At 43.3% G+C, this 26,740-nt stretch overlaps 1 protein-coding gene across 4 annotated transcripts in view; it reads left to right on the top strand.

The window, feature by feature from the left end:
* KANSL1 (KAT8 regulatory NSL complex subunit 1) overlaps window positions 1-26,740 on the top strand; it is a 102,819-nt gene that overhangs the window by 21,907 nt on the left and 54,172 nt on the right. The gene's annotated exons all lie outside the window — the stretch shown is intronic.

The raw sequence follows: 26,740 nt of genomic DNA, 5'->3' as shown, positions 1-26,740 counted from the left end.
ATCTTGCTTGCATCAGTAGATGATCTCTTCCACCCTGATGGACCTATTGAACTTAAACCTCAGTCTGTGAAGTATAGCTACAGTCGACAAAAAGCTCCCTGCAGCAGTCACAGGGGTCCTGTTTGGAATGCGGACAGCTTTCCGATCAAGGCTGGAAATAGTCCCCAGGACTTTTGCATACCTGTGCTATTCTGTGTGTGTTCAGATCTCTGTGGGGAAATAACTGTTGTCCAAAGTAATGTTAATGGCTGCTCGAGTACTGCGTGACACAAATGTTACTGAACTAGGTAGGTGGACGTGAACAGTGTGTGTACTTGGTAACTTCAGCATCCTCCAAAAACACACTCATATGGATGAGTGCTGATAAACAGATGTTACAGCTCTTGAATATTAAATTCCAGCTAAATGTCACATCATGTTTTGGGATGTTAGCATAGGATGGATTTCTGTGTGTGAAGTCTTAAATGTGACATGAATTTGGGTTTCTCCCAAAGCAAAGCTAGTAGCTGAGCATGTGATCCTGGCTGCCTGGACGTAAAGGTGTTCTTGTGCTGTTAGAAAAGACAGTTTAATAACTTTATTCCTGTTTTATAATGTCCACAAACTTACGGTTGGGATTAGTAGTAAAATTGCATTTATAAGTATTGTAATTGTTATTAGAGGAGACATTTGATTAAAATTCTGTCCAAAGTAATATTAAATTTCCCATATTGTGGGTTTCATAGATTCACGTGTTGTCTAGCAAAGTGAAATTTCTTTGCCACTCATCTTAATCCCAAGAGGAAGTGCGGTATTCAAAGACATGATGCGTGAAATTCTTTGCTGACTTTTCTGCCCTTTGTGTTAGTCATGCCTCTATGTTTCCCAACCTCCTGAGTACTCTTAAAAGCCAAAGACTTTAAAGCTAATAAAAAGAACGATCCTTCTATTGTCTATAGGTTCAGAAGCTGGTGTGTATGCATACCGGCATCTAGGCCAGGCCCACCAAACGTAGTTTAAAGTTTATGCCTGTGGGTATTTAGTAATTAGTCTCCCAGCATTGACTGTCCTGTTGGCATGAGTGCTTTGACGTTGGGTCTCACGAGCTCTGGCATTACCGAAGTTGAGGCTGAATGCACATTTGTGCTTGTTAGTGAAACTCCTGAAGTCAACCTTGAGAGCTGGTACAAGCATCTGAGTACTTCTAAATATCGTTCTTTTCAAAGTAGTGCTAAGACAGGAAGGGGAAGAGCTGACTTTTCCACTGGGAAGCCGCCTTGGACCAGCTTATTGTACAGAACCATTGTTTTATGTTTGTGTGAGCACAGAAAAGCAAAGGCTTTTCGCAGGGTTGCTCAAGTATAGCTGGATTTTGCAGCTTGCCGAGTTTACTTCTTAGAGGGAAGACGTTTACCCTGATTATTTTAATTTCGGTAGTGAGATGGAGTATCTTAATGAGTGCAGAAACTTCCGTCTCATCCCTTAATCAGCATCCCTTGGCTATGTATTGTTCCTGGGTGCCCCTGCCTTCCCCCAAGAAACTGCTTGCTTGCTTCTAGATCTTCAGTGAGAGTTATGCTTCAAACGCTGTCTCTTGTAGCTTGCTTGCAGTAAGTGGCCGTGTCACTGACTGCCTCTGGGATTCAAGTAGAAGCATGCAAAAGAAACAGACATGTTTACATCATGCTTAGATAAGAGCTGACCTTTGAGTTTTTCTGGCATGGTGGCATTCCAGAATCGGTATCTGGTCAAGGACAGACTTTGAAGCATTTGTACTGTTCTGGCCCACCTGATCTTGGCTATAGAGCAGCATCTTCCTGAGGAATTGCGTCTTTCCAGTAGCGTTAGGCATCTATCGGAACTTGGTAGGTCCTTCTAAAGCACCCATAGACCTGCCACCCAGGTAGGTGCTGTCATTCAGGTGCATAACCAGGCCATCATGTAATGCATAAACAAAGCAGGGAGGTATTCGTTACACCTTTGTTGGGAATCCCTGCCAGCTGTGGGCTTGGTTTAACAAGGCGCTCTTGATTCTCATGCAGTTGATGGGGAAAGACAACACATGCAGACAGGGTTGGTTCATGGTGCATTCTTAGGCTTATGTGGATCAAGGACCACCATGTTGCATTTCACTTGCTCTCAGATTAATAATCTACAATTCTTTGCTTCACAGCAAAGATCCTCTTACGTGTCGCTTCAAAAGTGTGTGCGGTGGCAGAGTTAGGAGCTAGAGAAGCTTTGCCTCTGCTTGGTGGTGGCAAGGGCAGGTTGGAGCCTCCCCTGTAGAGAATCGTCCTGAACTTCTTTGGCTGGGTGTGACCGTAGGCAGCAGCTGTCTGCGACTGCGAAACCTGTGCTACTTTGAAAGAGCCCAACTGCTGTTGTCAGCGTGGTAGGATCAGGAACTGCTGTTTGTGAAAGGTCGCTCGGAGCAGGGCATATGAATTCCTCGCAATGCTGGAGGGCTGCTGGCTGGGCTCTGCCTTATGTGGCCAAGCGATGGTTTAGCAAGTAAAGTCCTGGTGTTTCTGTGGCCCTGTACTAATACATAGAAGTAGGAAATATTTCATGTGGCTTGTGCACCTTTATAGTAGCTGCTTGTCTCAGGCTGGTCGGTTTCTTTGGTTTCACTGTAGACTAGTTTCATCAGAATTTGTCAGTTATTTTTGTTGATTAGTTACCTGTGTTGAGCAGGGACGTAGTCATTAAGCTGGTGAGTAGTATGTGATTTAGTCTCTGCAATCCTCAACTTCACTCTGTGTACCATGGAAAAAATTTTCTGAAAAGGTAGTGAAAACAAATATTTAATTGGAACTTAATGTTTTAGCTCAGGTTCCTTACCTGGAAAGCCACTGTTTTGATGGCAGTTACGTCGGGCTGCTGAGAGTGAACTGAAGTTCCTAGTGACTAACTTCTCACACCACCTTTTATGAGAGGGCCAGACAGTACCTACAGCGTGTTCAGTTGTGGTTGTTAGGATCCCTATGGCCATGATGCCTAAGCACACTTTAATTATCCCCATTTACTGGTGGGAAATCCGAGCACCTTCTGCACTTTGGTGTTGCAGTGAATCATTTCACAGCCTTGGAGCCCGTGTGTTGACTCCTCCTGTGCTGTGTCACATCGTGCTGCCTGGATTTCAGAATTGCAGGACTTGGAGTAGTAATGAAGATTTCTCACTAATATGTGCTTTTGTCAGCACTAATTTCAAAGTCCTGGGTTGGAGAGGGATGCATGCGGCACGTTAGTGGTTGTTCGGGGGGTAGTTGCAGTTGGTGCTATCAGTTGGCTGAGAAAGAGGATTTAGAAATTCTGATTTTTCTGCCTTGATTATGTTTTTCAAGTGAGAGCATGATAAGGAAGCCTGTATCTCAAGGGCTATTAAATAGTATTTCTCAAATCTGTGCCTTCATGGAGCTGTAATTCAGATGGCAGATCCCACACTGTGGGGACTAAGGAAGCTTCTCCCACTGGTCACAGTCACGTTTCACTAACTCTTGATTTATGCAGAGCAATCGTGAAAGTTTGTCTCTACTCTTTATGGCTTTTTCAGTTACCTGCTTGGCTTTTTGTGGTGTTTTTCTTGTTCTTAACCTCTAGCTGTGATTGTAGGTACCAACTACAGCACAGTGCCTGACCTTCTGGTTTTCAGCTGTTTATGAAAACTTGTCTGTGTCATACCTGAATTGCTTGTAATCCACATGCTGCTCAGCAGCAATATGTTGGTCAAGAGAGAGGTCCCTCAAGTGTCTTGCATTTGGGAAGAGAGAAAGAGAGCAAATCCTGAACATGTTCTTGCTTTGCATTTGAAAGCAGAATAGCAGAGAGCTGTTATTGTTCAAAAACGCTTAATCAGGTATCCAGAGTAAGTAGGACACTGCGAGTCCCTCTTGCTTTTAAGAAAGGAGGGCAAATGAGAACACTGCTTGAGAAGGATCTTAAGAAAAACGAGTCAGTTATTTCTCCAAGAAACGTTGGTCATAGTACACCTTTTATAGATACAGTGGATATCTAATAAGTTGTTTCTGACTTTTATTTGAGCCTTGATCCTAATGCAGACCTTATTGGAGTATGGGAGGGAGGTTAGGTGTTTTTTTGGTGTAGGTACTCGCGTTGCCATCCACAGAACTCGGTGGAGGCAGTGTTGTTGGCTCACATCCTAGAGGGAGTTTGATGCATTGGTTTAAATTTATCTTTCCGGGCTGAAGTCACAGTTGTTTCGGGGGGAGCAGAAGGGAACCAGCACTCGGCGTTGGGTCGCGCGTGCAAAGAATAACAGTGGAGTCAGGTGCTGCGGTGCAGGAAAGCGTTGGAATTTGGTATGTGTGGGGGGCTGAATGCAGACAAAGCATCTTTCTCGCAGATGCCTTTAGTGCTCTTGCAGGGTTTTGGGTTGTTCTGTTTGGAGTCAGATCTTCTCTGCCTGTTTCTTGGGCTGTGCTGGGCTGGTGTATGAAAGATAATGTGGAGGACTGGAAATGATTTGGTGTCTGGCACTAACAATAAACCACACTTTGTCTCTATAGCCCTTACCCAGTGGGGCAGCAAGTAAGAACGGGCTCTAGTTCAGATTTCTTAGGACTTGTGGGTGACACTTTGGATAGGGTTGCGTAAATATTTACTTTAGTTTTCATTGGAAAAAGTCTGTCACGGCATCTGAAGCAGCGGAAAAAAATGTTTGTGAAGTTTGTGAATGTGAACTGGCATTAAAGACCTGGTGCGGTAACTCGTCTGCTTTCCTACAATCTCATGTGAAATTGCAGTTAGTTTTGAGCAAGGGAAAGGGGCCCCATTTAGAGCTGATCTCTAATATTGAAGGCTAATATACCGGTGCGGGGGATGGGGAAAAGACTTTTGTATTACATTACACCAGCATCTGTAAGCAGCTACAGTTTAGAGTGGCGTTTTTATTCTTGCTAATACTGACACAAGACAAAATATGACTGTATGGCTAAGATTAAAACTGGAGCGATGGCAAATGTGGACTTCCTTCAAGAGACTGTAAAGGTGTACTTCACAGACGTGCTTTTCTTCCTGAAAGATTTTGGTTTTCATTATGCAGTAACATGGGCTTCCCCCCCCCCCCTTTGTTCTCTCCTCCAGCAGATACGTTCTGGTTGCACTAGCTCGGCAGCAGCGCTGCGCTAGACTTCCAGCTGGGGGAAAATGCTTTCCTTGCTAAACTGGCACTACCCCAACAGATTTTTCCACGGAGCGTGTTTTGGGCACACCCTGGATATGGTGCGTTTTGCAAGTGTCTCGTTTCAAAGGCTTGGAGAGCTGGGTGGTTTTGCCGGGCCGTCCTCGGATAAAATGCTTTAGGTGGAAGAGAACTTAAAAAATTGACTTCGGTTTTACTTGCTGGATCCCTGAATGAAAGGAAGGACGTAAAAATACAAATAGGTGAAGGCCAGTGTATTGACTAGTAATTCAGCTGGGAAGTGGAAAGAGAAACTGGAATTGCAGTTGAGTCTGTCGCAGCTGCCCTTCATGTCTCTCAAGCCAGATGGGAACTGGGGATGGTTGGATTCTCCATTGCACTCTAACATCCTCTGGTTGTTGCTCTCTGCGTTTGAAAGACTTGCTGATGTGCTGGTTGTTGATGTAATGAAATGGTTTGCTTAAGTAACATCCAGTTCTCGCCGCCGCCTCCCCAGACCTTCTCTGTGATAAGGTTACTTTCTGGAATGCCTGCTCCAGCTTTGACCTCAGCACTGAACAAGCTATTTATGGGAAGGGTACCTGGCACGGGTGCGCCGAGTTAAGGATTTGGTTAATGGTGCCTGGGATTTCTGTGTAGACCACACTTTTTCATTAAATTGCATCACATCAGCAGTAAGGGCGATGATACTTTGGTGAAAGAGGATATTTAAAAGGGGACAGTCAGAGACTTGTGCTGTTGAGAGCTTAAATTCACCGGTTTTGTTATGAAGATGGGGTGTCTCAAAAGTTTTGCTGCAAATTGGTCATATTGAAGGTCCCTCTCTTGTCTGCACCTCCCCAAAACCAGTCTCCAACTTTGTCCCAAAACAGGCTTGTTCCAGCAGTTCTCCATGGCTGGTTATTGTACCCGAGCAGGGAGGTCACCACAGGGATGTATTTAAAGCTCTTCTGTTAGTTGTAAGCCATCAGGTTAGCGAAGGTGAACAACTTGGCAGATGGCTGTTTTCTCCCTGGTGCTCACGTGCAACCATGATGTCCAAACTGCAAAACGAGATGTTCCCTGTGATGGTGGTGGCAGAGTTCGGCTGGCACATCTCGTGATGCTTCTGCTTCTGAAGCAGACTAATCTGTGCTGTCTTACGAATGAGCATAAGCATGCTCTTTCTAGAAGTGTTTAATTCTCAAAGATATTTAGCCCATTTTGAAGAGTTATAGCTCCCTTTATCTGTTAAATATGTGCATCCTGACTGTGTAAAATACATAATTTGAATTGTCTCTCACTTATGTAGTGGAACAGTCGGGGGGAGTGGGAGAAAGGGGCAGTTTTTGACACAGATCTCACTGCAGCTTCAGGTGTCTCCTTGCCAGCACCGTACAACACTGAGCTTGTCAGAGAGTTTAGAGTGTCATTTCACTTCTTAAAAAGTACCTTCTGATGGAGTGGATTTGTGAAATGTGACTTCATTTGGCTGCTTGCTTAATGAAATATTCAGTAACTTAAAGCAAGGAAAAAAAAATTATACCCCCCCACTATAATAGTGACTTTTTTTTTTACTAGGCTCAAAACATTTGGTCATCAAATTACCAAAAGGGGGAAATAAGGAGGATCAGGGTACTCCTTATGCAGCAGAGCTTTAGGCTTTTGTATTTGTGACATTTTAGCAGTTTCCATAGTAACACATAACGATGTTGTAAGAAATGTTGCAGGGATTTTATTTGTATAAGGGAGGACTTTAAAATATTAACAGAAGGCAGTGTGAATTGGAGGGAAGTATTTTCTGTTGGGACAGAAAAATTGATGCTAGGTAGAGGAAAGTGATTTGATGCGTTGTCTGGAGTGAGCAGCCGTCTGTAGATTGAACTTGTCTTGGCCAGCGAACAAAAAATAAGAGAACTTCGGTCATCTTGGGAATGTTTGCCCCAAAGTCTTTCCTCTCTGATACTACAGGTAAAGCTTTGGAAATATTCTGCTGTCACTTGTTCTCCAAGGCTAGGTAAAAAATATTTTATCTCAGAAGTACTTTCTGTCCCAGCCTGTGTGCAGTTGGAGCTCATTTCCTTCTTTTATGATACTTGATTAAATGTTGGGAGCCGTTACCCCGTTTGCATTCATGGGGGTCTCTGTAAGCTTAGTTGGGTTAAAAATTGGCTGTCTCCATTTAGAAGCCTTTGTAGCAGAGTAGCTCATACAGCTTTACAGGCAATCTGCATTTAGTGAATTCCCTGGCGGCTCCTGCTTAATGACCAATATTGAGTTTTTGCTGTTTCAGGGCTGGTGACGTTACATTGCATTATCAAATCCAATCCACTCTTGAGTAAGAAGCAGAGGGTTTTTATGTAGATGCAATAGGCAGAAATCACAAGAAAAAGGGTTTCTTGGTGGAAAAAGATTGAGCGGGATGTCTGTGTGCACATATTTAAGTGGGTGTAAGTTTGAGTTGTGGGTCAGCAGCTATCCACCTAGCCCCGTATTTCTGCCCAGTGAGGTGAACAGAGGCAGTAAAAGGCACTGCGGTTTAGATGACTTTGCAATTAAATAACTTGTAGGAACCCAGCAAGAAATTCCTACTTTCCAGATTAGCTTAAACATCAGTGCACGAATGTCTCACTTCCGTGTATCTTATCTGTGGTTTTCTATTATCAAGTTAGATATTTAATCTTTCTGTTCTTAGGTTAGGTAGTAAGTCTTCTGAGTTTCTGGCCTTGCCCTGATAGCTGGTGAGCGGGAAGCTGCTGTGAGCCGGTCCCCGCGATGGTTTGTGCCCTCTGGATGCAGCTGGCTGCTGGCCGGAGGCTACAGACGGTTCCTTGCCGGGCTCTGCACGGCCGCTTTCTGATTTTTCTCTGTTCTAATTGCAAAGCTTGGGTGTAGCAACAGCCGGTTCTGCCCTGCCCTTGTCTTCTCTCTGCATCGGAAGCTGACCAGTAGTTAACGTGTTTCTTCTGCCTCTTTAACTTTGGAGAGGACACCTCCTTTAAAGGCAGCAGCACGCAGTCCTGGTTCGTTCCTGGGCCTCTGGCTGTTGCAAATGTTGCTGCTCCTTCTGCTCTGTGCGCTCTGTGCTTGCAGGCGCTGAACGATCAGTGGCTTCACTCGTAGGGGCTGCATGTGCCTGTGGACGTTGGCTCTCTCTATGTTGTGCAGAGTAAAGGCACATTGCATTGCAGGAAGAGATATCAAAACATAAACTCAGTGCTTTGCACCCTGGCTTTTTTTTTTTTTTTTACTTGCTTCTGCATTCTGGATGGCAAAAGCAGTGTGTGCTGCTGTCCCCCGCAGTGACTGGCCTTAAAAGTGCTGGAGAAGAGGTTAATGTGTTCAGAGGTGGGTGCGGCAGCCGCTGGTGGCCTGTGCGTGCCTTGTGTACTCTTCCTGCACCCTCTGAAGAAGGTATGGCGCAACAGCTCTGCAGCTGGGGCACAGTGCTGCTTGTTCACCTGCAGTCTGTCTGCCCGTTGCCATCACTTCAGGTCCTGTCCTGTCCTGGGTGCTGTGGGTGTCAGCACAGAGGACAACAGAGTACCCCTCTGTGTCCACACATGGAGCGGGCTGGGGGTCTGATCCAGAGGTGAGAGCTGAGCAAGAGACAGGCGGCTTTGAAGGTGCTGGGTGATCTGGGCTCTGCACGGCTTTGGCAGCTTCTGACAAAATTTAACTCCTGTGGTCCCAGTTCCTGATCTGGGTGGTTCCATGTGAAGAGGTAATGGCTCTCCATGTTCCTAGTGGCTTTTTTTCTCTGCTGGAGGCTGCTATCCCAGTGGCCAAGGGGAGAATGTTTCTGTTTAGCAGCCTTTACTATTCCTAGGCCGGGACAGTAGCATGAATAAAAGTTGCAGCAGCTAAATCTGCCTATTTTTGTGTGAATTGGAGCCCTTCTCCATGTGACTTCTGCTATTCCAGTGCTGGCTATTTCAAAAAAAAGAGACAATTAGCCTTCTGTGGATCTGCATTTTGAATGCAGAACACTTGCAGGGCTCTTGCTCCATGTATGCAACATTTTGTGGTATTGGCTTTTTACTGTCTCAGGCTAAAACAAGAAAATTATTCTCTCTCTGCTCCTTCGATGTTGTAGGTAGCTCTCCTGCCATTTGCAGAAATTTCTGAAAGTCAAAGGGAAGATGCTGTTTATACTGAGACAGCAGAAAATAATTTGAAGAAACAACAACATTAGGAAATCTTTCAAGGCATTAGCCACTTTTCCTATGTCAAGGTGGATTAAATTGATACAGATTAATTTTCACGTATTTTTCATCCCAATATACACACCTGAGTGTCATCTAATGGCTTCTCCAAGGTTCATTGCTCACATATTGGTCAAAGCCTTACCGTTCTAAATAAAATAAATCTGTTTGAGTAGTAGCCAGCCACTTAAAGAAAATTCTTCAGTGTGATGATTCATATTGTGCCTAAAGACAGCTTTCCATATTCAGCCCTCGCTCACTCCCCCTACCATCCCCCTCTCCCTGCCTCTGGAAATGGGCAAGAAGCCCAAAACAACTTAACTCTTAGTTATTTAAACCTATTTTTAATAAGTGATACTTGTAGAAAATCTTACCCAAAGGCTTTGATTGGCATTGTCTTGTGTATTAGATCTTAAACTGGCTTATGCAGGGTGTAACTTTGCTGGGTTTTTTGGTTGGGGTTTTTTTTTTCAGCTGCTTTTTTATGAACACGAGCCGTTCTTTGAATTCTTACTAACAGGCTGAAATTACATCTGTCTCCTGTTACAGCGGTTCTGTACTTGTTCACTCTTTTGTGTGAATCTTTGACTTGTCAAATGTGCCCTGGTGCCCCTCCTCTCACTCCTGCATTAGCTCTCCTCTGGTGTTAGTGTCCAGGTCTTTTTTATATAAGGAGTTCTGGTTATTTTTGCAGCTAATTCTCCTGTGTACTGACTGTTGAGGTAGTATTTATTTTCAAAATAGTATCCTCTGTAGGGAGAAAGCTTTCGTAACCCACCCTAGTTGTCATGGCACAGATCTGCCTTTTTTTCCACCCCTTTGCTTGCTGTTACCAGGCATGCTTTGGTTATGTTAAACTCATGAAACCAAATGCCTCTCCAGGCTGGGTACAGGTAAGCCCTAATCAGATTAGCCACTCTGCAAATTGAATTGCTTATTTTACCTGTGTTTTCTTGTGCTTGAGCAAGTGAATTTGTGTGCTATGACAAGGTGCTCTTCTATGATAAATTAAAGGAGAAGTGACTTGATTAAGCCTTTTGGTGGCTTCATGAAGAACCGGTGAAAATTATCAACTGTGTTAACTTGAATTCTGTATGTGCATATGAATTTTTCCCCTCTGTGTATATGAATTTCTTTCCCCTTTGCTCTTTCCCTCTCCCCCATGGGCAGTAGTTGCATGTTTGCCACCTCCTCTGCTTTATGTCCTTTGGTAATTCCTGCAGCAGAGCTTCTTCTGGACCAAGGTTTGCCCGCTACTCAGGTCAGTGGTTGGGGTGCACAGGAGCTCTAGTTGTCTTGCATCCACCTTCCTCTTTGTTCCTTCCTTTTTCCATCCTTCCCTTAAACTTAAAATGATGGTATCTGAAAACTTCGTGGTGCTCAGCGATGCAACTCCTAGAGAGGATAAGATGCGTAGAAAGTTTTGTGGATTTTCTTCATTGTTGTCATGTCTGTGAAGGCTTCGGTCGTAAATTCCCAGAAACTTTTAGTTGTGATGCTCGGAGCAAGCAATGACTGCAAGATTTCGGTGTTGGGCAGGTAACCTCTGCCGTCTCTGGTAGTGGTAACGAAGTGGTCCCTACTAATGAGAGTCTGTTTCTGTAGCTGAGTCGGTGAATCTGCCATAGGAATCCTCTCTTTATTGCTTTGCTCTGATGTTGCGGCATTCCTCAAAATCGCTTTCATCTAGTTCTTGTCTGCTTGTTAACGACCATCTGCATCTAGGGCACTTGGCTACTTTAAATGTTTGCCTTATATAATTGAAACTTCCCCCCCCCTCCTTTTGGAGCTGTCTAGTAGGATTCCCCCCCCCCCCCGATGAAGGGGTTTGAATTTCTCAACTAGTCAAATGTACATAAAGTAATCTTCCTGTTCTGGGTCTTGCTGTAGTAGTCATACTGGAAAAGTATTTCTTTTCACTTAAATTTATTAGGCCTGGGAGAAAATGGTGTAATCTTCCTTCCAGTTTGAGAGACTGAAAACAAAATTTCCAAGAATACATAACTAGTGAAGCCTTTTCTCCCTTTTCTTTTTTTTTTTCTCCTCCCCCTCTGGTCCTATAGAGATTGACTGGCGTTTTACAGTGAGTTGGATGCTTATTGCCCAGCAATTGGGGATTTTGTTCAGATGAGAAATACTGGGATGTGTGTGCGCCTGTCCTTGCTGCCCTTGAGAACTGCTGACCTGGTACAAATGGGAGTACTAATTGAAGTAATGGAGCTCTCCTGTGTTTCACTTCATTTCTGAGAGTAACTTGTCCAAGAGCATCTTGCTTTATTTGTTTAGCTGATGCTTGGTGAGATAAAGGAGGTTCTGAGAATTTGCGATTATCTACTTAACTGTGGCTTATGCTGTTGTCTCGTGCAATGCAGTGGAGCAAATAGGTAGCACCCCTCCTCCTCCTCTCCGCTGCGAAGAACAGCAGCTGCCCGACTTCCTCAAGGATTAATCATCTCCGTCGTACCTCTGATCAGTTTTTGACATAGATTGGGGCAGAGAGCTGAACAGAAAAGTGTTGTCTCTTGCTTCACAGAAAAGTCTTGGAGAATGTAAAAAACCATGCAAAAATCTCACTTGGATACACCCCTTTTTTAATCATTGTAATCGCCTGTTAGCTTAGTGCTGGCTAGTATCACTTTTAAAGTCCTGGCATTTATTGCAAGAGATTGTATGATAATTTCAGAGGGACATTTTCCCTTTGTACCAAGGTCTATCTCTTTTCTTTAGGTTAAAACATCCTATCCTCTCTCTTACTCGTCGTGAACTTCCTCGCCCTTTGAGCGAGATGACAGTACTGAAGTACAATGGCTGCATTATGGTTCTGGTTCTTACCACAGCTCATTCTAGCTATGCTAATGAAAAAAATTTGTCGTATCTCTTCCAAAGCTGGGAATCCTCTAGGTCTGGGGAAGTGAAAATGTGTAATAGTTTGGCTGTTCAGCCCGCATGGCCCTTTGGACCCTTTGAGGCTATGTAGTAATCGACTTGCAGTGATGGCTCTTTGTTTCTGATACAATTACTTTTGTGTTGGCTTTTGTTGTGAAATGCTTGGCTTCAAAGTTTTTGAATGCATTTGAAAATGTACCATGTGTTTTACGCTCTCTTCTGACATGTGCAAATAACATTGAACGTGAGTCAGAAGAAGAGTGTTGTCCTAAAGTGGCAAAGTCTCAGGTTCAGCCCAGTATAATTGGCTATGATGGTGAATGATCCTGTTCATAGCGTGATCATGCATCAGACCTTGGGTTGTTGAATCTGCTGTCAGCCTGACAACATTGTTTGCAGCAGATGTTAGAAATCTCAATAGATTGAGAATCTGTATTCTGTTCTTTGCTTTGTGTGAACCTTTTTAAATTTTATCAAGCATTAAGGTCTGGAAGATGACGTAGTACTACAAACTATTTTCATTTGTTGCCTTTGCTCATGGATTGCTTGACTGAAAGTTGCCATAGCTCAATTTTTAAAATTTTTTTTGGCTCTTGTCCTGGCTTCTAGACATGTGAATGTGGCATGCTTTGCTTTTGTTTGTAAACAACAACAAAAAAATTTAAAAATTCTAGTATTCACTTCTATAGAAAAGCATAAGTCCTGGAAAGTAGTGACTGTAAGGTAAGTAATGCTCCATTCACTCCCCCTCCCTCTCCCCCAAAAGAATAAGAAAACCCTCCTGAAGTAAACACATCTTCGATAAAAATCTCCTGATGAGATTGATCTCATGATTTTTTGAGAAATTGAGGAGGGTTGGGGTAATGATGGAAGCTCTGCCTCTTGCATGAGATGTTTCAATGCTGCCAATCAAAACATCTTCTAAAAATATCCCATCTTCTCGAAGAATCTATTCTTGCAAATCGGAGCCCGATATTAAATAACATACTGTTGATTGCAAAGGATCCAAATTAAAGAAACAGACCAATATTCATCTCTCTTTTCTCCCTTTCCAACTCTTTATTAAATTTTGGGTATTTGTTGCAGGCTTCACACAGGATACAAATGAAATTAGTCTGAGCATGAGATCCTTCCAAAAATGTGGTACTTGAACTGCAGGGGAGTTTGCTCAGAAGGTGGAAACTGGCTTGCTTTTCTCCACAGATACTTTTTTTTTTTTCTGTCGCGTGCCTGGTGTCTTGGCATGAAATAAACATTATCTAGTCCTTTTGAAAAGTCCTGAAGTAGAGTGTGTCTTGGCTGAACCTGATTGAAAGGGCTGGGGAAAGTCTGTCCAAGAAAAATAAATTTCTGGTGGAGCAGCCAACAGCGTGTGTGACATGAACCACTTTTGCGGGGATGGGGGTGGTACAAATAGAGCGGTTTGATTTGGTTCTGGGAAATAAGGGTGAAATGGGAGGATACAGTTACGAGAGAACTATCTCTTTTAGCCTAAAATAATTCAGTTCTTGCTGTTTTCTCACCAGTTCTTGTTCCTGTGGTATCTCTTTCCACCTCGTACCCTGTATTTTCTAACCTTCTGTAGATCTTACAGAAGAGCATCTCCCTTTCCTCCCGCTCTGCAGACCGCAGAGCTGGGTATCTGCCGAGTCTGGCGACGAGGATCATCGCTCCAGTTGCGATACAGGCACCTGCCCACGAGGGACTGCATTGCCTGAAGCTCTGGCAGGGAAGTGAATCTCCTGGAGCTGCTGGCGTTGGGTTCCTGAGGCTGTAAAAACTTGATGGGGTTATTAATTTGCAGAGGTACAGTTCATAGGACTTTGTTTGTTTAAGGAGGGAGAAGAGCCGAAAAACATGCCTGCAGTGACAAGGGGACCTTTCCCCTGGGCTGTCGTCTGTCTTCTCCCCAGGTGGTGTGGCGTTGGGGTCATATTTTCCAGCTTGTCTGTGGTTGCTGCTTCTCCCCATCCAGCCCCTTGCTCCCTGTGTTGTGATTTAGGGACTCCCCTGTTTGCATTAACAACAGGGAGGCGCAGCGTAGCTGTGGCGAACCTGCCACGTCTGCTTGATACAAACCCGCATTGTCCTTGACAAGGAAGGAGCCTCCCAGTAATTCACCTTGCCAGCAAGAAAGAGGATTTTTTTTTTTTTTTTTAAGAGCAGCTGAGTTGTTTGAAATCAGTGCAATGTTTAGTGACACCAAAGGAGAATATCCTTTTGTGGATAGGAAACGCTGCTTAATTGCTCAAGACGGCAGTTTATTCCTTCAGTCTATGGAATTTCAGTCTGTGTGAAAACCAGAAATGTGGCTGTGAACTCATTATTTTGATTTCTTGCTCACTGCCTTGACATACTAGAAAGCATCTTGCACTTGCAGAATGAAATGATGAATCTTTCTGTATCTAAATGAGATTCAATTAATACTGCATTCTGTGTAGCTTTTTTGTAAAGAATCAGAAGCATTCTGCTCTTTTGCAGGATTGTGTTAATCATTAGCAACTTAATGAGTTGAAATACTGTGGCCACATGAAGATGTGTAAACAGGCCAACAAAAAGCTGGGACGCGCTGAAGGATAGTTCAGGTAGCACTGGGATCAGAAACAGGCTGCGGAAACCCTGAGTCACAGAAATAAATGCGATTGCCAGTACATTTACCAAAGAGTAGCTGAATCCGACTGTTCTAAAGTAAAAATGGTCTTGTTTTCTCTCGCACATGTTGACGTACAATCCATTTTTAGCTGGTTGTGTTTTTTAAACTATAGGGAATTGTGAAGAACTTGTATGGATTTATAGTGAGTTGTGAAAGCCTTGAAAGATGTCTAAGCATTTTGGAGTGTGTGTGTATGTACACAATGTGTGCGTGGTATAAAGAAGTCTCTTATGTTTACTTATATCCCAGCAGTTCGCTTTTGAGGCCCTTGCTCTGATCTCCTTAGTTACAGATATAGTTAAGTTCATTGCCTTGTAAGGAGGAAACCTGAAGTCTCTTTTTCACGGTATTCGGAATATAATTTTAGTAAAGCAGGTTTTAGGGAGAGCAGGAAGTGAGGTATACGTTAATGGGTAAAAGCAAGCACGTGTGGAGAATTTGCATATGAAATCTTCATGTGCGTGTTGCTCATAGTACAGCCAAGTCACCAAAAAATGCCACCTGCTTTATTTCTTCAAATCCAGACCTCAGTCTTGCTCTTTCTCTACATGTCAATAATTTCATTGCACAGAGGAGGGAGTTAGGCTGGACTGCAGCCGGTCCTTGTAGCCATTTTTGTGTCCTTTAAAAGAAAGTATAAAAACTAAGTAGAAGGATCTGCTCTTTGTGGTAGGTTTCACTCATGTTGGTTAGAGGTTGTTTTAAGTTTTGAAACATGAGGTTTAACATCTCTTCTAAAACTTGTTGTAACTTCATGTGGGTAACAGTATGCAAAATACTTAAACATGGCTAAATTCTTGGTTGGTTTGGTAGCCTGCTGGAGGAGAGTTCAATAGTCTTTGTTTTGGGTATTCCTTATTTGTAACTTGCAGTCTTCAGAAATGCATTGAGGTTTCTCTTAATTGTTGCTTCACCATCACTTGTGTGGTAAGCGCTGCCGTCAGAACTAGCACGATATAAAACACACCCCTGCTGCAGCTCATTCTGCCTTGGCATCTCGGCCGAGCCACCTCTGATCCTGCCTTTAGTTGAAGATAGACCTGTTAGCCCCCACCCCAGCCCCCAAGAAAAATAAAACTCCAACCTCAAAACCGAGTGTACCCAAAACTTGCTTAGCAAGTGGAGCATCTGTCATTGCATGAATTTGTTTTTCAACAGCATTTTGCAAACAGGCCTGAAGATCATTTGCCTTGGTCTGAGGGATTCTCAGGAACTTGCAACTTCTACAGAAAGCTGCTGATGGAATGGTATTTCGTGCTGTCCAGAAAACCTGTTAACAGTTGCATACAGTTTTTCATGTCAGTGTCTCTCAGAGCGAAGCAGCTCTGTGTTCAGTATATGTGGGGATAGGAACTATTTGATTGTTGGTCAAATTTGTGAGAAAGCTGCAGGTGGAATCAATTAAGACCTTTTTTTATTCTCTTAGTGTTGGACTTGTCCTTTCCATTCCTACAGCATTTGAATGGACCTTGTAGCTCCAAATGTCAGAGTATGCTGCCTTGCTTTTGGGAGGAAGCTTCTGCAGCAGGTAATAGATCACTCAGTCTAGCTTCTGCACTGCTAGTATTTTATCTTTTATAACTTTCTATGGCAAAAGCATGTTATATAAGTAGCTTTTAAAGGTGGGACTTGTCAGTAAGAAGAAAACAGCCTGTAAGCTTTGCTTAGTAAGCCTTCAAGTGGAATTAAGGGGTTGCAAATAAATTTGTCCTTAATAAACTAAAGTGAGTGCAGTTACCAGTTTGTCTAGGACTTCCTTCATAAGATAGAATAGCCTTCTTGCAGCTTTTTTGGGTGAGTTCTGGTTGTATATCAAAGGGTATAAATCATGAGTTCTTTGCCTTCTTATGAAGGTCAAAGTCTGGATCCTCGTGTATCAGTCTGGACTAGTGACTCTGAGGAGGAAAGCTTTCCTCAAAATGAGTAACTGCTGCTTTTTAGCTCCCATGGGCCTTACTGTTCCCTCCCCCCGCCCTCTTCCTCCCAACTAGAGACTATGAAGTATATGGCATTGCACTTTTAAATAGAAAAGGGTATATTGCCTGTATATCTTCTGTGTCTCAAGTTGCAGTTGTAACAAGCATGCCAATTGCCTGAGCTCTTCAAGGATGAGGCTTTTGCAGTCTCTTAGCAGGAATAGTTGGCATAGTTTACTTGCAGAGATTTCTTTTTGAAGTAAAGTAAGTACAGATAATTCTTGACTGAAGCCCAAGTGGGCTTTGTGCATTTTATTTTTTTCCTTAGAGAAATAAGGGGAAAGTGCTACTCTGGGAGGTAGACTTTATCTACGAAATGTAGCTAAACATCCCCTTGTAACCCCAGTGAGCGTGAAGCATCTATGCTGTCTGTATAACTGTTTACATCGGATTGAGAAAGAGCAAGCAACTGTTTGGATCAAAAAGAAGCAAACATGGTGGCATCTGGAGCCTCGATGGCAGTGTTGTCATCTTCCCTTGGCCTCATGAAATGCTGAGGTTCGTTGGGCCGCTGTGCCCACCGCTGCTGTACTCGGTGTGAGCTGTTCCAGTCTTAACAGGTGTCTCCCTGAAAATATGTGCCAGTATTTTCTGTCTGCTGGTAAAGAACAGTATTCCTTTGTTGCTGTTTGGAGAGAGAAGGGAAGCCAGCCAAGTTCAGTGCTGTTTCATGGCAGAACATATCTCACTGCTTTGAAGTTGTATACTTTTTAAAACAAGATCACCTAGACTGTAGCTCTGGAATTCTTTATTGCAGTCCTTGAAATATGTTCCAGTTAGTAACACATTCTGCTACTAAAATTCTTCTACTAAAATTCTGTCCATTTTTTAATCCTTTTTTTGTTACTGCTCTGATGTTTGAGAAAGAAACAGTTCTTTTGCATCCTTTTGGGTGATGTATAACAAGCCCCAAAATTCATCTCGCTAGTCCTCCTCTTGGTCTCAGATGCCATCTCTACCAAATACCTGTGCTCTAACTCTGGGTAAAAAGACACTTAAAGACTGGACATCTCTTGATTCCTAGGAGACCAAAGCAAAGATCTTGATGCAAAGAAATATTGCCTGTCAAAATCAGAGTTAATAAAACCATTGCATAGGTGGTATTTTCTGGAGGGTGTTCAGATGATGTGGATGATTTACCCATTCTTTTTCCTGGGAATCTCTGAATCTGGGTGCAATTGGTAGTTGAGAAGGACCAAGGTGTTTCTGCACGTGGGAGTTTGTGGGAGGAGGGTGTTGGTGGCAGTCAAGTGGTTTTTGTGAAGTTTTTTATTACACGTCCTGGGAGACAGAATTCTTGGGAGGTGTAACAAAACATCATCTCCCTTTATAGCGGTTGAGTTTCCACTGAGAGTTTTGCATATGTATCCTCTCCATCTCCCTGGAATTAGACTCCAGTCTAATTTTCCTCCTCCTGAAGGATAAGGAAGGGCACCTTGGAGAAAGGTAGCAAAGGCTCACGATGCTTGATTTGAACACTCTTCTGGTGTCGAACCCCCGTATAGCAGAGTACGCGGGTTTCCCTTTGCACTCTCAGATTATGTTCTTTCATTTGCCTTCTTGCGGTCCAGATTCTCAGGCTGCTTCATCACTGAAACAACTTTGGTACGCTTACGAAATTCTTGTCAGGTTTTAGCTTGTTTTTTGAGTGTCCTTCCTTTACAGTAGCGATAGCTTTCTCGTGTGCTGCAGAACAGCACAGCTGAGTGTACCAAAAGACACTTCTTTGAGCCTGTGTTGGAAATAAAAGCCTTTGGAAGAGAGAAGGGGGTTAATACGCTGTTTGATCAGATGTTGGCTTCCTTCCCGACCTCGGGGCTGGGACCCTTTGGAGCCCTATTGCATAAGAACAACAGAGCAGGGAAGATTTAAACCAGCAGCGAGCCGTCCTGGTGCTGCTCTGATCCTCTGGTGGTTGCGCTGCACGGCAAACTTCAAATAGCTGGTGCTCGTTTCTGAGAATGTCATGAACTCCGTGGTTTGTGTTCTTTTAGGAAAACCTCTCAAGTGAGTCTTAAATCATGTGTATATGGCTAATTTAAAACACCCCTTAAACTTCTAGCATATCCTTTCTATGTGGAAGAGCGTGCTCATGCATACAGTGTGAATTTGTCTTCTGCGGGAAGTTTGAAGCACACGATTTGGACACTGCCATTGGGAAGATGATTTCTTATGGCTGAAAGTGCTTGTGATCATTCTTGAAATTGCTTTTATTTCCTGCTCGCGTCTTGCCAAATATCCTAAAGCTGTATGTTCACCTTCTTTCCCCAGCGGTATTGGGAGCTGTTGGGTAGAGCCAATCCCCTGCTTCTGTTCCGGTGAAAGAAGAAAGCTTTCACCGGAAAGCTTTCTGAAAGAAGACTTTCAGAAAGAAGAAAAGCTTTCATGGGTACTTTTAAAATTTCCTTATTAGACAGTTGAGAATCCATATGGGGGAGAGACTTCATGATATCTGCACTCTTATTGCATGGGGAAGATTTTACTTCACAGCTCTTCCCCTCTTAAACACCAAAGAGTCTGTAGTGAAGCTGTTTTGTAGAGAATTACACTTAAATAGTATCATGAGCACTTGGATGCTCAGACCGTTAAGTCTGTCTTGCATAGTGAGGTGTATATGAGAGTGCAATGTGTAACAGCTGTTATGTTCTTCACTAGTACACACCCTTTCCTCCTTTTCAGGAAAATTAGTGTTAATATCTCGGTAACTCTTGCAGCTGTGGTTTATGGCCTCAGCAGCTGCTTATTTTTGTTGGGATTGCAAATACTTGAACATCTTCTTGTTCTCATTAGATTAAGAAAGGCTCCCTCTGTCAGTAGTGAAGGCTTGAATCATGAACTTGGGATTCAAACATGTGAAACACTTGTGGTGAGATAAATTGGAATATAAGTTGCAGCCTGCCACCTGGTTGATAGTGGCTGTGCATGTTCTTGCCTTGGTGCATTTTTCATGCAGGGCTAAGGTCTTCACGTTGCTTGAGGACGGGAGAGTGCAAGAGGCAGGTACTGTACGTCACGTAACGCAAGTCATACTCTGCCTTGCTTCAGCTATACTGAGTTGCTCAAGGGTGCGAGCTCCCCTGCTCCTTTGAGCAGTTGAGTGGCTCTGGCCTGAGCAGTGGAATTTCAGAGGCTGAAGGTTGGCATGAGGGTGTGCAGATATTGCTGTTTTCTAACGTTAAATATAATCCTTCTCTTGAACAGATTTATAAATAAAACCATTGGGCAATTGCACACGGCCGCCTCTTGTCCTCCTGCCACAGATAAATCCTAATGGTGGATTTCGACCTCCGTTATTCCGAGAAAACTGCTCAGCTTCTGCTTGAGACGCGCTGCTGTTGTTCCAGTGCCTGTGGTGCGCCCTTCGCACTGCTTGCATGGCCCTGGCAAGGGCTGAAAGTGCTCCGAGCTGCCTTGCAGGGCACTGTCTGGCGATTAATTTATTTGAGAACTGGGAGTATGTTAAAAAGGTTCTGTAATCAGCAAAATGCTTGTCACTTTAAAATTGGCTTTCTGTTTTCTGTGTTGTGATATTTTAAGTTGAAACTTAAGGGAGTTTGTTATTTTAGATATAATTATAAGCTTCAGCAGAGCTAGCATGTCTTTATATATATATATGTCCCATACATATTAAAAATATCTGAGAAGACTATAAGTAAAGCAAAGCATGGGAGAGGTAATTGATTAATGTCCTTCCCTGTTAGAACAGGTAGTTCAAATTAAGGCAGACTCTAATTGATAGAGTTCAGTAAGCTTCCTCTTTAAGGTCACATTTTTCTATTCTCCATTTTCTTTCAACTAGTGTCTGGAATGCGTTCCGGGATTTGCTTGTCTCATTTAGCATGTCACTCCTTGTGTTCATGCTCTGACCATTGTACTCTCAGACCAAGGTGAGTTCTGGATTTGATCATATCGTATGTTATTTGGAGAGCTGTAGGTGCCAGGCATGTTGCAGGGTGTGTTTAGCTTGTCAGTCTGCAGAGGATACCGGTGCTCCCGCCAGACCTGCCTACACTTACCTGGCTCGTCTCGTGCTCCCTGCGCTGCTGGCCCTGGCACGGCTGGTCAAACACTGCCTGCCTGCAGTCCCAGCCTCTCTCCAAGGGCTCAGGCCTCCAGCAGTGAAATTTGGAGTCCAGCTCATCCCGGACTTGCTGCCTTGCTTCTCCAGCTGGTCATCATTAGTCAGCAAATGGGGTTTTTTTTGTGCTCCCTTCTCTGCAGCGAGTTGGTCTGAGCTCTGCTGCTCACAGCGGGAATTTTCCCAGCAAGGCTGTGGTTGCAGTTAAGGCTCAGCTCTGCCCTGCTGCGTCCGATAAGGATGGAGCAAACGGAGAGGGGCCCTCTATGATGGGGCAAAGTGATTGCCGTACTGCACCTTTTGTTAAAGAAATTCCTCTCCTACTTTATTTTAAAATAAAAAGGGGGGGGGGGGGCAGAGTTCCCCTCCTATATAGCAGCAAACCTACTGATTCTTCTTTTTTCCCCTGAAACTTGCAGTCCCCTCCTACCCTCTTGCATTCATGTCAGAAGCAACCTGTTTGTTTCAGCTGACGAATGCATCCCTCCTGATATTTTCTGCCTTCTCTATCAGTACCTTGGGATAGTCTTGTTTCTTTATTCCCCTCCACAAAATGCCCAGGAGAACAGGAGTGGCAAAGTGTCACTGCATGAGCGGCCTCGGCCCGGCGTCTCGTTGGCAGGGTGCTCCCGAGTGCTGTAGGCGGTCCAGCTGCCAGGCACTAGGAGCAGCAGTCCAGTATCTGGAGGCTTAACAAATCGCGGTAACAAGGAAAATATTCACAGCTCCAGCCAGGCTGTTTTTCATTAAGAATAAGAAAAATGTGAAGTCCTAGGAATTTTGTAAAGGCTTTTGGTATGTGAGTACTCAGTGATGTCCTACAAGATCTGGAGGAAAATAAACTTTTCATTAAAGAATAAACTCTGTTCCAGAAACTCCCTGCACAATACTTAGAAGCTTTTTCAAGTACAAGGAGCGAGACCTGGGCTTGGGTATTCTGTTGAAGAAAGCCACCTTGCCGTGGCTTTCCATCAAGCTGCCGTGCTTTTTGTCGAAGCTTGTAAGCTTCTTTGAGCGCTTCTTGTCTGAACCTCATTTTGGAACTTACTATACATAAATATTTAATATTGATGTGTAATATTTTGGTTAAACCTTTTAGAGCTTTTCTTTCACTGAAGTTTCTCATAGAAGGAGTGTGCTGTCTCACTGTGGAGGTCAGAAAAACTTTATGGGCCATAAAGTTGAGACTTTTCAAGCTCTGCAGGTATGCTATGACTAAAGTTAAGCTGCTTTTTTGCTGCTTTTAAGGATAATCTTCTGCCATGCAGGAATGGGTTTTGATATTATTTCATTTAGTTTTAGGGTTGGAACTTGGCCGTGTGGATTTCTGTACCATGTCTACAAAAAGCAGACATTTGTGTAGCTGTGTTCTGACAAGCAGAAAGACAAATTCAGAATGATCTGCCCTGGAAAGGATCCAAACGTTTTAATTTGTGTGTATGTAATTCTAGTATCTCTACTAGAGCCAAGTCTCCTCTCCTTAGACTTGATGATAATGCTTAGCACATGTAGTGTTTTCATCTTGAAAGCACTACACAAACATTAACTAACCTAGCAGTTAAGCTTTAAACTTTCTTTTAGCTAACGTTTACTTAGGTTTGAAGGCAGGCTGCTATCTGTACTGCTCCGTGCAGGCTCTATAGCGTTATATGCGTTGACTGGGAGCACGTCACAGGATGGGCTGGCAAAGGGTGCTTAAAAATAGCTGCTGGTGGTTCCTCTGGGTAGTGGAGGAAAACTCAAACCGCTTTTGAATATGAATCGCTTTACTGATCTGACCAGAAACCCAGTGACCACATAGCAGCTACCGCTTTGAGTGGAGCACCGAATTGATTCTTCTGGCAAGAGTCTTTCAATTTTCATGTGGGTCGTAATTGGGCCGATGTAACTGATGTCATTTCTAGTAAAATGACGAGGCAGCAGTGAGCTCTTGCTTCCGCTTGCTCTGCTCAGGGAGCGAATTTGACTACTTTTATGGCATAATACCATGTTCCAGAAACCATGAAGCTGTCCTACCTTTGTTGCCATACCACCGGTAATTACTTAATCTCAATGAGCCAAAGGACTGAATTTGGTAAGCAAAACAGTTGAAGTAAACACAATTACTCTGCAAGTACTTCTTTTGGGACCTCTGGAGGCCACACCGCTATTTTGTGCGTGGGGGAACAGGATAGCATAGAGATGCTTTCATTCCCAGGGACAAGAGGACACGTTGCAGGGTGTTAAGTCCTTGAGAACGGTTCCTGGCTTGCTCGGCATTGCAGTGAAGCTTTAAAAACCTTTATCTTTGTGCTTTTGCTAGTGGGTTATTGTTGCTTCCTTTAGTTCACTTAGCAGAACAGGTGGCCTTATTCTTCGGTGTCTTGGCAGATTTCCTCTTAAGCCTTATTTTAGAGAGCTGAAAGAGGAAGAGGGCAGAGGGTGCTTTTTGAAGCTGTATTCACTGAGGGCTATATTCCCACCAGCGTTGTGAAGTCTAGAATAGTTACTCCAGGATTCTTTGCTGTTTTGAAGCAATTATGGTTTCTCGATCTTGAAGTGGGGGACGTTGTCCTTCAAAAGAAGAATATAGCCAGGAGAAGCATTGAAATGTGGAAAGAAGGATCATAGGTTTTATTCACTGCCCCGGGATTTATCCATTTTGTCTCAAGACACTCACAGGTTTTTGCAGGAGCTTGTGAAGGCTTGGAAAGATGAAAATAAACATGGTCAGCATTCTTCATCTTTGAATAGTAGGTGGTTGAACAGAATTGCTGCATAATGAATTTTGACATTTATTAACCCCTTCCTTCCCCCACCCCTTTCTGTACCTTTGCGTAAAGCCTGACCCAAAGTGTCTGGTGAGCAGATGCAGGGTTGCTATACTGCTGCAATTAGATAATGCTTTTTCTGGTTTTACATATGTTTTCTGTAATAACAGTTGAAAATGGGTGCAGCCTGTTCTTTTCCAGCTATATGAAATCAATAGAGAGGCTTAATTTTTCTTTTAAAAAAAATGTTCTGTTATTGCTAAATACATTTTAAAAGGCTATTGGTTTTGTCAACAGTCAGAGCAGCAGCAAGGGAGACAGATGTTTGTGATGGGTTGTTCCTTGGTGTGTGCTTGAGGAAAAACTGAACACTGATTTTGTTGTAGGAAGAGTCCAGCATAGTCCGGCTGTGTCACCTCTGTCACACCATGCCTCTATTTCCATTAACTGCAGGACAATCTGAGTAATCAGATTCTCCAGCGAGTTGGAGCTGGGACACTTTCGGTTGTTTGCTCTTTTCATGGTATATGATTCATTTAGTTTTGACTGGGACTTTGGGAGGATGACTATAGCTGTGGTGAAGCACTGGGATTGCTTATTAGGAGTAGCTGCAAGAAGAGATGCTTGTTCCAAGTCTGTTCCACCTCCCTGTTTTCTAATTACGTATTTGAATTTCTCCCTGCTCAGATCACCTGTAATAAATCAGACACCCACAGGTTACATGACCCTGGTCTCTGTCTCTTCTGTGAAGAGACTGATAAAGGTCTTTAAATGATGTTTCCAGTAAGGTTTTTAACAATCATCTGCTGGAGGTTTGCTTTTAAGGACCTAGCTACGTTTGAGCTCAGTTGTATTTCAAGTCTAACTCAGCCCAGACGTTTTAGGATGCCCCATGCGTGTGGCTGTGGGAGTGTAGCCCCGACATGCAGCTCGGAGACCTGCTTGAAGCTGTCCAGGTAATGCGCTCGCTGACATGCTATAAATAACTACTGACTTCCCAAACATAATTAGTTTCTTTATTGTCCTCTTACTAATGCGTGAAGCAGGTGTAAGCTCCACTCAGATCACATCCCCTTCCAGCAGGATTTCCAGCTTAGAGAGGTAGGTGCACCTTCTGACTGTGCCTGAGCATCTTTTTCTTAAAGGGCAGGTAATCTGGTAGCAAACCTTCCTTGCTGCCAGGTCCATGGGTGATGACCGATGCAGAGCGGAGCTGTGCTCTCTTAGAGACTGATTTGCTAGGCTAAGGTATCTACTCCTTAGTAGGTATCTACTCCACTAGCTGCTGGAAACAGATGATGGAGTAGGAATTGAGGCAAGTAGTAAATCTGTGTAAGGAACAGTCTTGCCTGCCAGTTTTATTCATTTTTAGGCTTTCTTTGAAGAAGGTGGCATGCACTGGATCTGATGTCAGTGCTTTCTGCTGGATCCTTGCCATCTGGGTAACTTTTATTTTCTATATGTACTTTTACGCAACCTGTAGCAACCAAAATTTGCTGAAGCTGCGGTTCTTAATCCTTGTCCAGCCATCTTTCAAATTCTGATTTCATTGATGTGCATGGCAGTAGGCAGTTAAGAGGGCATCTCAACGCTCTCTGCACCTTTTGAGAGAGAATTTAATGGAAACTAGAATGAAATCCTTGGATTAAGCCTCCACGATGGAGCTGATTCCATGAAGAGATCCAAACACTTGGCTCTGTCTCTCAAAAATACATCAAAGTTAGCACAGCTGAATGTTTTAATACTCATAGTGCTTGCTGGGTATTGATGGTTGGGACACATTGCTAGGACTGAAAGTATTTTCTGCTTGAATGCTCCCTGGATGAGCCCACAGTGTGTATGGACAGCGCAGCCTTGGTCTTCCAGCGGCTGGTCTTAAAAGAGCAGGACAAGACTGAGGTGGATAGAGCGGTGCAATGTGTTGGGCAGTGGGACAGAAAAGCTGCTGGAAAGAGACAAAATGATACTGAGAGAACTGGCAGGAAATGAAGGAAAGAAAGCTTAGGGAAATGGTGTCAAGAATACTTTTTGTTTTTTCCCCTGTAGCCTTAGATCATAAGGCCAGATGAGATCATTTATGTAAGAAGAGATCATTGCAGAGGCTGTGTGATTAGCTGAGTAAATTCCTGTTTGCTTGAGCTAAAATGGATTTTCAAAACCACTCTTTACTTCTGGCTTAAATGTGCTTAGTTTGATCTTGTAGCCATCAGTTCTTGTTTCCTCCCTTGCCTGTTGCATTGGGAAGCCGTGTAACAAATATAAGTACTTGTGGACGTGATCTCGTTGCCTCTTGCCATCTGAGGAGAGCTCAGATTTGAATACGAGATGTGATGGCTTTTTAAGTCTGTTGTCATTGTGACTTTACTTAAAGTTGTCTTGCTTGTGGATGGATCATTTTCCTATTTTTTTTTTTTAACAAGGCTTCATAGTGGTGTTCTCAAATTCCAACAGTGTCTTTCCTGGGTGATTAGAAAGTCCTTTAAAAGCATCTTTTCCCCCACCCCCTTTAAAAAAACCCACCACCAATACTGTAATTCTGGCCTGTATTCTTTTGTGTCTGCTAACTATGGTCAGAAGTGTTAAGTGTGTTTTCATGCTTTCATTTGCTGTCAGTACAAGTAAACCATCTTGTTGTCAGTGATGGATCTTACTACTTTTTGTTCCTTCAATCGAAGTTTACTTAGATTTTTGTTTCTGTGGAAACTACTCAAAATGCCTCCTGCTCTTAGTCTTCCCTTTCAGTTGCTCATCATCTAGGATGTGGTTTGTCTGCTGGGTGTGTTCGAGAGAACCACGCTGATGGCTTGGTCAAGAAGCTGTGGAGTACCAAAGATTTCTTCAAGAAGAGTTGTCTTTAAACAATTGAACGCTAAAAAAGAATATTTTTTTTTTTACATATACGGAGCTTTAGACTTGAAAAGAATAAACATTTACAGAAGATACTGAAATGGTGTTGGTTCTGCAATGATGGGGGATGTATTGGGATTATGTCAGAAAATGAGATTAAGTGCTGAGGCTCTTTCTGACAGATAGCTAAATGTGCCGGCGTAATAATTTCCTTCAATGCACACAG

Source organism: Ciconia boyciana, chromosome 22 (genome assembly GCF_034638445.1).
Source record: "Ciconia boyciana chromosome 22, ASM3463844v1, whole genome shotgun sequence".
Lineage (NCBI taxonomy): Eukaryota > Metazoa > Chordata > Aves > Ciconiiformes > Ciconiidae > Ciconia > Ciconia boyciana.
This window is presented reverse-complemented; position numbering and strand designations above follow the sequence as displayed.